Below are 7,500 nucleotides of genomic sequence, written 5' to 3'. Positions count from 1 at the left end.
AGTCTGGCCTTAAAACCCACCTCTTCCCAAAATAGCCTCCCTTCCCTGCCTCTTCCTTGTCTTTGGTTTCTCCAGTTTTAGAGTTATGCGTGCGTGAGAATGACTGGTGCGAAAGCGCTTAGATTTGTCTCTGCACAAGATTCAGCGCAATATAAGTACCATTATTATTATTATTATTAAAAAAAAATAGTCCTACCTCGGTGTCGCGAAGCCACCACTCTCCGGTCGGAGAGATATTTCGTCATCAGTAAGATCATAATTGTCACCGATGACGCCAGTATGAAGCAGAGGTTCCGCGGCGTCAGCAGGCGGGCGGGCACAACCTTGTTCAGTAATGACGACATCGTCAGGGAGAGAAGAAGGCCTGCTTTCTGAGATCACGATGAAAAATGGGTGAATGGTTCCAGGAACTCTTGTGAAGTGTCTGGACACACAGAGACACAGACACACAGACACAGACACACACACAGAGGCACACACAGAGGCACACACACAGAGGACACACACATAGAGGCACACACACACACACAGAGGCACACACACAGACACACACAGACACACACAGACACACACACACACACATACACACACACACAGACACACACACACACACACACACATATATATATATACACACACGCAAACGCATATGCAGAGAGAATGAGAGAGAGACAGAGAGAATGAGAGAGAGAGAGTTTTACATTACTTCGTTAAAAGCCACAGAAATCGATCCTCTTTCAATTCACGTCTGAAAGTTTAATCATTACATCCTTTCAATATGCGTTTGTAAATGATGTTTCGACTCTACAATAGCAGTTTTAAGGGAGAAGCTGTTTGACTTATACGCTTTGAGAGAGAGAGAGGGGGGGGGAGGGTTAGAGACAAAGAGACAGACATACAGACGGACAGAGACAAACAGCTATACAGAGACAGAGACAGACAGGCAGATACACAGTAGAACGAAAAAAAAAAATATATATATATATATACCAAAAAAATGGGTAGCGCTCTCAGTGTAGCGACGCGCTCTCCCTGGGGAGAGCAGCCCGAATTTCAATAGAGCAATCTGTTGTGACGAGAAAGAGTAATACAACAATACAATACAATACACAAACACATTCATACACACATACACAGATGTGTACACGCACGCACACAGACACACACACACGTGCGCACACTGCAGCACGCAAGTACATACACATACACGTGCGCGGGCATACACTAGCACAACTCGAACAAGCACACACGCGCGCACGCACACATGCAGACACACAGACGCACAGACACAGACACAGACACAGACACACACAGAGTCCTTCACTCAGTTCGGGCACGTAAGAAACTACAGGTAAATAAACAAACAAAGCCCCCTCTCTGTGTCACTCACCTGAAGAGGAGGTAACCAGAACACACCGCGCCACACTTCAACACTCACCGACACAGTACACAATCATATACAAGGAGCCTTGTTGGTCCACAGAAAGGAAAAAAAAACCTAATCCCTTCTCCCCCGTGGGACTCCCTCACCGACACTCACACTCACGCCTCTCCCTTTCCCTCCACTAATCCTTTTCTCTCTCTGCACCACCTCCCCCCCTCTCTCTCTCTCTCTCTACACACACACACACACACACACACACACACACACACACACACACACACACGCACACACACACACACACACACACACACACACACACACACACACTGAACGAGAACACTCGCGAGCAGAGGCTAAGTACAGAAGATTAACAAGGCGCACAGTTCCTAACAGGAGGGACACACAAACAGTGCTGCTGGACTCGGGCTGGGTGACAGTTCGGTGCCGGCCCCACGTGCACACTGCCTCCCGGGCGTGACGGCCCCACGTGGACATTGCACCCCCCACCCCCACCCCCTCACCCCGCGTGACTGCCCCACGTGTACACTGCCTCCTCCTCCCACCCCCCTCACCCATGTAATAAACTTCCGTAGGAAAAAAAAATCAACAACAAAAAACAGCAACAAATCCAAAACGAATCCATAGGAAACAAAGTCAGCCGAAAAGGAACCAAACCAAAACTGAGTTACAAGACCCCCCCCCCACCCCCCCCCACCCCCCCCCCCCACACACACACACCCGTCTAAAAACACTTATAGTGAACAGACGTTAAACTGAAGATAAACACACACACACACACACACACACACGTCTAAAAACAATTATAGTGAATAGACGTTAAACTGAAGATAAAACACACACACACACACACACACACACACACACACACACACACACACACACACACACCCGTCTAAAAACACTTATAGTGAATAAACGTTAAACTGAAGATAAAACACACACACACACACACACACACACACACACACACACACACACACACACACACACACACCGTCTAAAAACACTTATAGTGAATAGACGTTAAACTGAAGATAACACACACACACACACACACACACACACACACACACACACACACACACACACCCCCGTCTAAAAACATTTATAGTGAATAGACGTTAAACTGAAGATCACACACACACACACACACACACACACACACACACACACACACACACACACACAACGGTATGCAATGAAACGAACGGAGCCCAAGAAAGGAGTCCATATCAACCAACAACAACAGCAAGAGAAACACGCAAGTCCAATTTACATTCTACAACTTCAGAATCCGCAATAACTGCCCAGTGGGACAGATCTGACAGGGGTATAACTTCAGCACCCCTTTCACCCCTTCGTCCCCAATGTACGTGTGGCGGTGTTGCAGGGCCCCGGGTGGCGGTGGAGGGGGTGGGGGGAACGGGGGAGGTGGGGGAGGGGCAGGGTTGGGGGAGGGTGGTGGAGGGCGGTACCGTTGAGCAACAGAGTCAACAGGGTACGCTCAACTCGGCGGACAATCCGGGACGGCCGCTCAGCTATTGAGCACGTTCAGGTTAGCATGGTGGCGGAGGCACAGAGTCAACAGTGTGTGCCAGTCCTGCCACCGCTGGCCCACTCTCTGTGAACCTGCTTGGCGGAACAACTCCTAAAAGGCCCCGGAACTTTGTATGCCCGGGATGAAAACACACACACACACACACACACACACACACACAGGTTCTGCAGGTTTCTGGGGGAGGGGAAGGAGAAGGAGGAGGGGAAGGAGGAAGGGAGGGGGGTGTGTGGGGCGGGGGGTTGGGGGTGGATGAAGGGGAGGGGGGGTAGGAGGAGGAGGAGCTAGGCCTGTCTGATGGAAGAGGAATCCCAATTCTGAAAATCATCGGTAAAACGGGAGAAAGAAAGGGGAAAAAATTATTTAAAAAAGAAAAAAGATACCCCCCCCCCCCCAAACTTTTTCATGTTGAAAATTTGTAAGGTGTTCTGCCCCACATTAATTAGAAAGTAAACTCAGAAACCAATGATGATCACCATGCAATGTCCATCGAATGCTGCAGAGAAGTCTGAGGACTGATCTTTCTTTTACTGGTCTTTCAAACTCGGGTGGTTTTAGTGTGGAGTGATGTTCCAGCCATTCTTCATGTCCAAATTAGTCTCAAGGCAATGAAATTACAGTATCATCCCCCCCCTCTCTCTCTGGAGCAATGCCAGTAACAACCAGCTTAAAAAAAAAGGAAAGAAAAAAAGAACTAATTGCGTAGACGAGCAGCTATGCCTATTTCAATGACCACTTCTTATCAACCGATGAGAAGTTAACAAAGCTGAGAATGTTACCACTGTATATAAGCAATTCGACTACGCCAAAACGGTTCTCATGTTCAAAGTACACAAAAACATGTCGCCACCATACCTCAATGACTTTGTTCAAAGAGCATCAGAGCCTTACGATTCGGATAATTATATTCTGCCTCGAGTACGCATCGACTTGTACAAATCTAGCTTTGTATTTTTTTGGACCATCGGTTTGGAACTCTCTTCCTTCGTTCATCAAGACGTGCGATTCATTACGGTCCTTCAAATCAAGCATACGAAAACTTCTGCTCCACAAACAATAGGCACCCAGAGCAAATATAACCAGCCCGAAACATCATGCCCTCTTGAGAAATTTGTGTTGAGTTGTTTCTGTTCCTTTACGTGCACTGATGTCTTTTATTTTATTTGCTACCTTTTTGTGCTTTAATGTGTGTGAGCAAGCGTGTATGTGTATGTGCGTGCATGCGTGCACGCTCGCGCGTGTGTGTGTGTGTGTGTGTGTGTGTGTGTGTGTGTGTGTGTGTGTGTGTGCGCGCGCGCGCCGGCATGTGTGCATGCGTGAGACAGATAGACAGACAGATCCAGAGTCACAGAGAGAGAGAGACAGGTAGACAGACAGATAGACAGAGACAGACAGACAGACTGGCGGACGGAGAGAGAGAGAGAGAGAAAGAGAGAGAGACAGAGAAAGAGACAGAGACAGAGAGAGACAGAGACAGAGAGAGAGAAAGACAGAGACAGAGACAGACAGACAGGCAGACAGACGGAAACGGAGAAAGGGTCACAGAGTGACAGAGACAGACGGACAGACACACAGGCGGAGACACAGAAAGAGAGAGAGAGAGACAGACAGACAGACAGACTGACTGACAGAGAGGCAGCACTTACACCCCATCCAATCAATCACACAATGACGGCCTGTCCACTCTAACTGAGCCTGTCTGAGGCTACGCGACGTAAAACAATGATCCATCCATTAGGAACGGACCACTTTCTTTGGCAGGAGTACTTTGACCCAAAGGCGTTCCATTTCCTGCCCTGGACAGACTGGCGTGTTTCACAAACACTGTCATAACACTATCAACGAAGAAAACAGGATGCCAATTGTATAAGAAACTTGTACTTTGTGATGTGGAGTGATGGCCTAGAGGTAACGCGTCCGACTAGGACGCGAGAGAATCTGAGCACGCTGGTTCGAATCACGGCTCAGCTGCCGATATTTTCTCCCCCTCCACTAGACCTTGAGTGGTGGTCTGGACGCTAGTCATTCGGATGAAACGAAAAACTGAGCACAGTACTTGTTTACATGTATTTGACGTGTATACTGTTCCACTACACAGTACTTGTTTACGTGTATTTGACGTGTATACCGTTCCACTATACACAGTACTTGTTTACATGTATTTGACGTGTATACTGTTCCACTACACAGTACTTGTTTACGTGTATTTGACGTGTATACCGTTCCACTATACACAGTACTTGTTTACGTGTATTTGACGTGTATACTGTTCCACTATACACAGTACTTGTTTACATGTATTTGACGTGTATACCGTTCCACTATACACAGTACTTGTTTACATGTATTTGACGTGTATACTGTTCCACTACACAGTACTTGTTTACGTGTATTTGACGTGTATACCGTTCCACTATACACAGTACTTGTTTACATGTATTTGACGTGTATACTGTTCCACTACACAGTACTTGTTTACGTGTATTTGACGTGTATACCGTTCCACTATACACAGTACTTGTTTACATGTATTTGACGTGTATACTGTTCCACTATACACAGTACTTGTTTACATGTATTTGACGTGTATACCGTTCCACTATACACAGTACTTGTTTACATGTATTTGACGTGTATACCGTTCCACTATACACAGTACTTGTTTACATGTATTTGACGTGTATACTGTTCCACTATACACAGTACTTGTTTACGTGTATTTGACGTGTATACCGTTCCACTATACACAGTACTTGTTTTCATGTATTTGACGTGTATACTGTTCCACTATACATGCATTTGACGTGTATACTGTTCCACTATACATGCATTTGACGAGTATACTGTTCCACTATACACAGTACTTGTTTACATGTATTTGACGTGTATACCGTTCCACTATACACAGTACTTGTTTACATGAATTTGACGTGTATACTGTTCCACTATACATGCATTTGACGTGTATACTGTTCCACTATACATGCATTTGACGTGTATACTGTTCCACTATACACAGTACTTGTTTACATGTATTTGACGTGTATACCGTTCCATTATACACAGTACTTGTTTACGTGTTTTTGACGTGTATACCGTTCCACTATACACAGTACTTGTTTACGTGTATTTGACGTGTACACTGGTCTATATATTGCCCTTGAATTAAACGAGCATGTGCATAAAAATACTTAACTGGAAGGATCTGGTGAATAGCAAATTCACACACACACACACAGACACACACGCGCGCGCACACACACACACACACACACACGCACACACACACACCCACACACTGAAGCTTATGGAACTGCGTATCTCAAGGCTGGCACACACACACACACACACACACACACACACACACACACACACACACACACACACACACACACACACACACACACACACACACACACACACACACGTTCGTAATCAAGCCCACTCGCACCGACAGACACCAGAATGAAGGGCAGTACAGACAATATGACAGAGGACATCACCAATAAAAGCCAATAAAAGGCCGAAACATCACTCACACATAGGGTGCAGACTCCGACAGACGACAGCCCTGAAGAACTGCGTTACAAAGATTTTATTTAAAAAAAGACACTCATCCATTTATGGATTTTGCAAAGACAATAGCACGTAAGACCACCACCAATTTGTATGAACACACGAAGTATTGACAAGTATATGTATTGATCAAAGAATGGGAGATGGGACACATATTTCAAAACTGTGTTTATCTGACAAACATATTGTTTATGCTAATTATGTTTTACTCGTGTTAAAAGAAAGCAACGCAACACAATATGACACCGTGACACAAGTCAAGATGACGTTATACAATACAATACAATGCAATGCATGCAATGCAATATAACACCACTCACACACAAACAACAACAGCACGCAACGCAAATACGACACAACACAACACAGCACAACACAACGCAGCACAGCACAGCACAATGCAGCACAGCACAGTACAGCACAGTGCAGCACAGCACAGCACAGCGCAGCACAGCACTACACAGCACAGCACAGCGCAGCACAGCGCAGCAGAACACAGCACAGCACAACACGCCACAACACGACACGACACGACGCAACGCACTGCAACACAACTCAATGCAACACAACGCAAATCAATGCAACGCAACTCAACGCAACGCAGCGTATCGCAACGCAACGTAACGCAACACCTGCCCGGTATGACCCCATGGGGTATAGCTCCCTCATGAGCTGCGACAACCTGAATCAAGCACGAGGCACACGCGCGCACCGTCAAGCACTGTGAACGCTGTGCTGCACCGCTACAGCACGTGCACGCACATACAGTCGTGCACTTCCACACAGCTGCACGCACCCACACACGCATTTGCACACGAGCAAAGAAGCAAGCGCGTGGACGCTCACAGACACAGACACATACACAGACACACACATTGACACACACACATGCACAAGCATGCGCGCGCGACCTTTTACAACACACACACACACACACACACACACACACACACACACACACACA

The 7,500-nt window shown here is 46.5% G+C and overlaps 1 long non-coding RNA gene across 1 annotated transcript in view; it reads right to left on the bottom strand.

The window, feature by feature from the left end:
• LOC143290949 (uncharacterized) overlaps positions 1-1,530 on the bottom strand; it is a 2,534-nt gene extending 1,004 nt beyond the window's left edge. The window contains exons 1-2 of the long non-coding RNA XR_013056457.1: positions 1,391-1,530; positions 197-371 (exon numbers count right to left, since the gene is read on the bottom strand). This is a non-coding gene — a long non-coding RNA (uncharacterized LOC143290949). The remainder of the gene's footprint in view (positions 1-196; positions 372-1,390) is intronic.
• Between the last annotated feature and the right edge of the window lie 5,970 nt (positions 1,531-7,500).

This window comes from Babylonia areolata, chromosome 16 (genome assembly GCF_041734735.1).
Source record: "Babylonia areolata isolate BAREFJ2019XMU chromosome 16, ASM4173473v1, whole genome shotgun sequence".
In the NCBI taxonomy this organism is placed as follows: Eukaryota; Metazoa; Mollusca; class Gastropoda; order Neogastropoda; family Buccinidae; genus Babylonia; species Babylonia areolata.
Note: the sequence above shows the minus strand (reverse complement) of the source record. Positions and strands in the feature narration are given on the sequence as shown.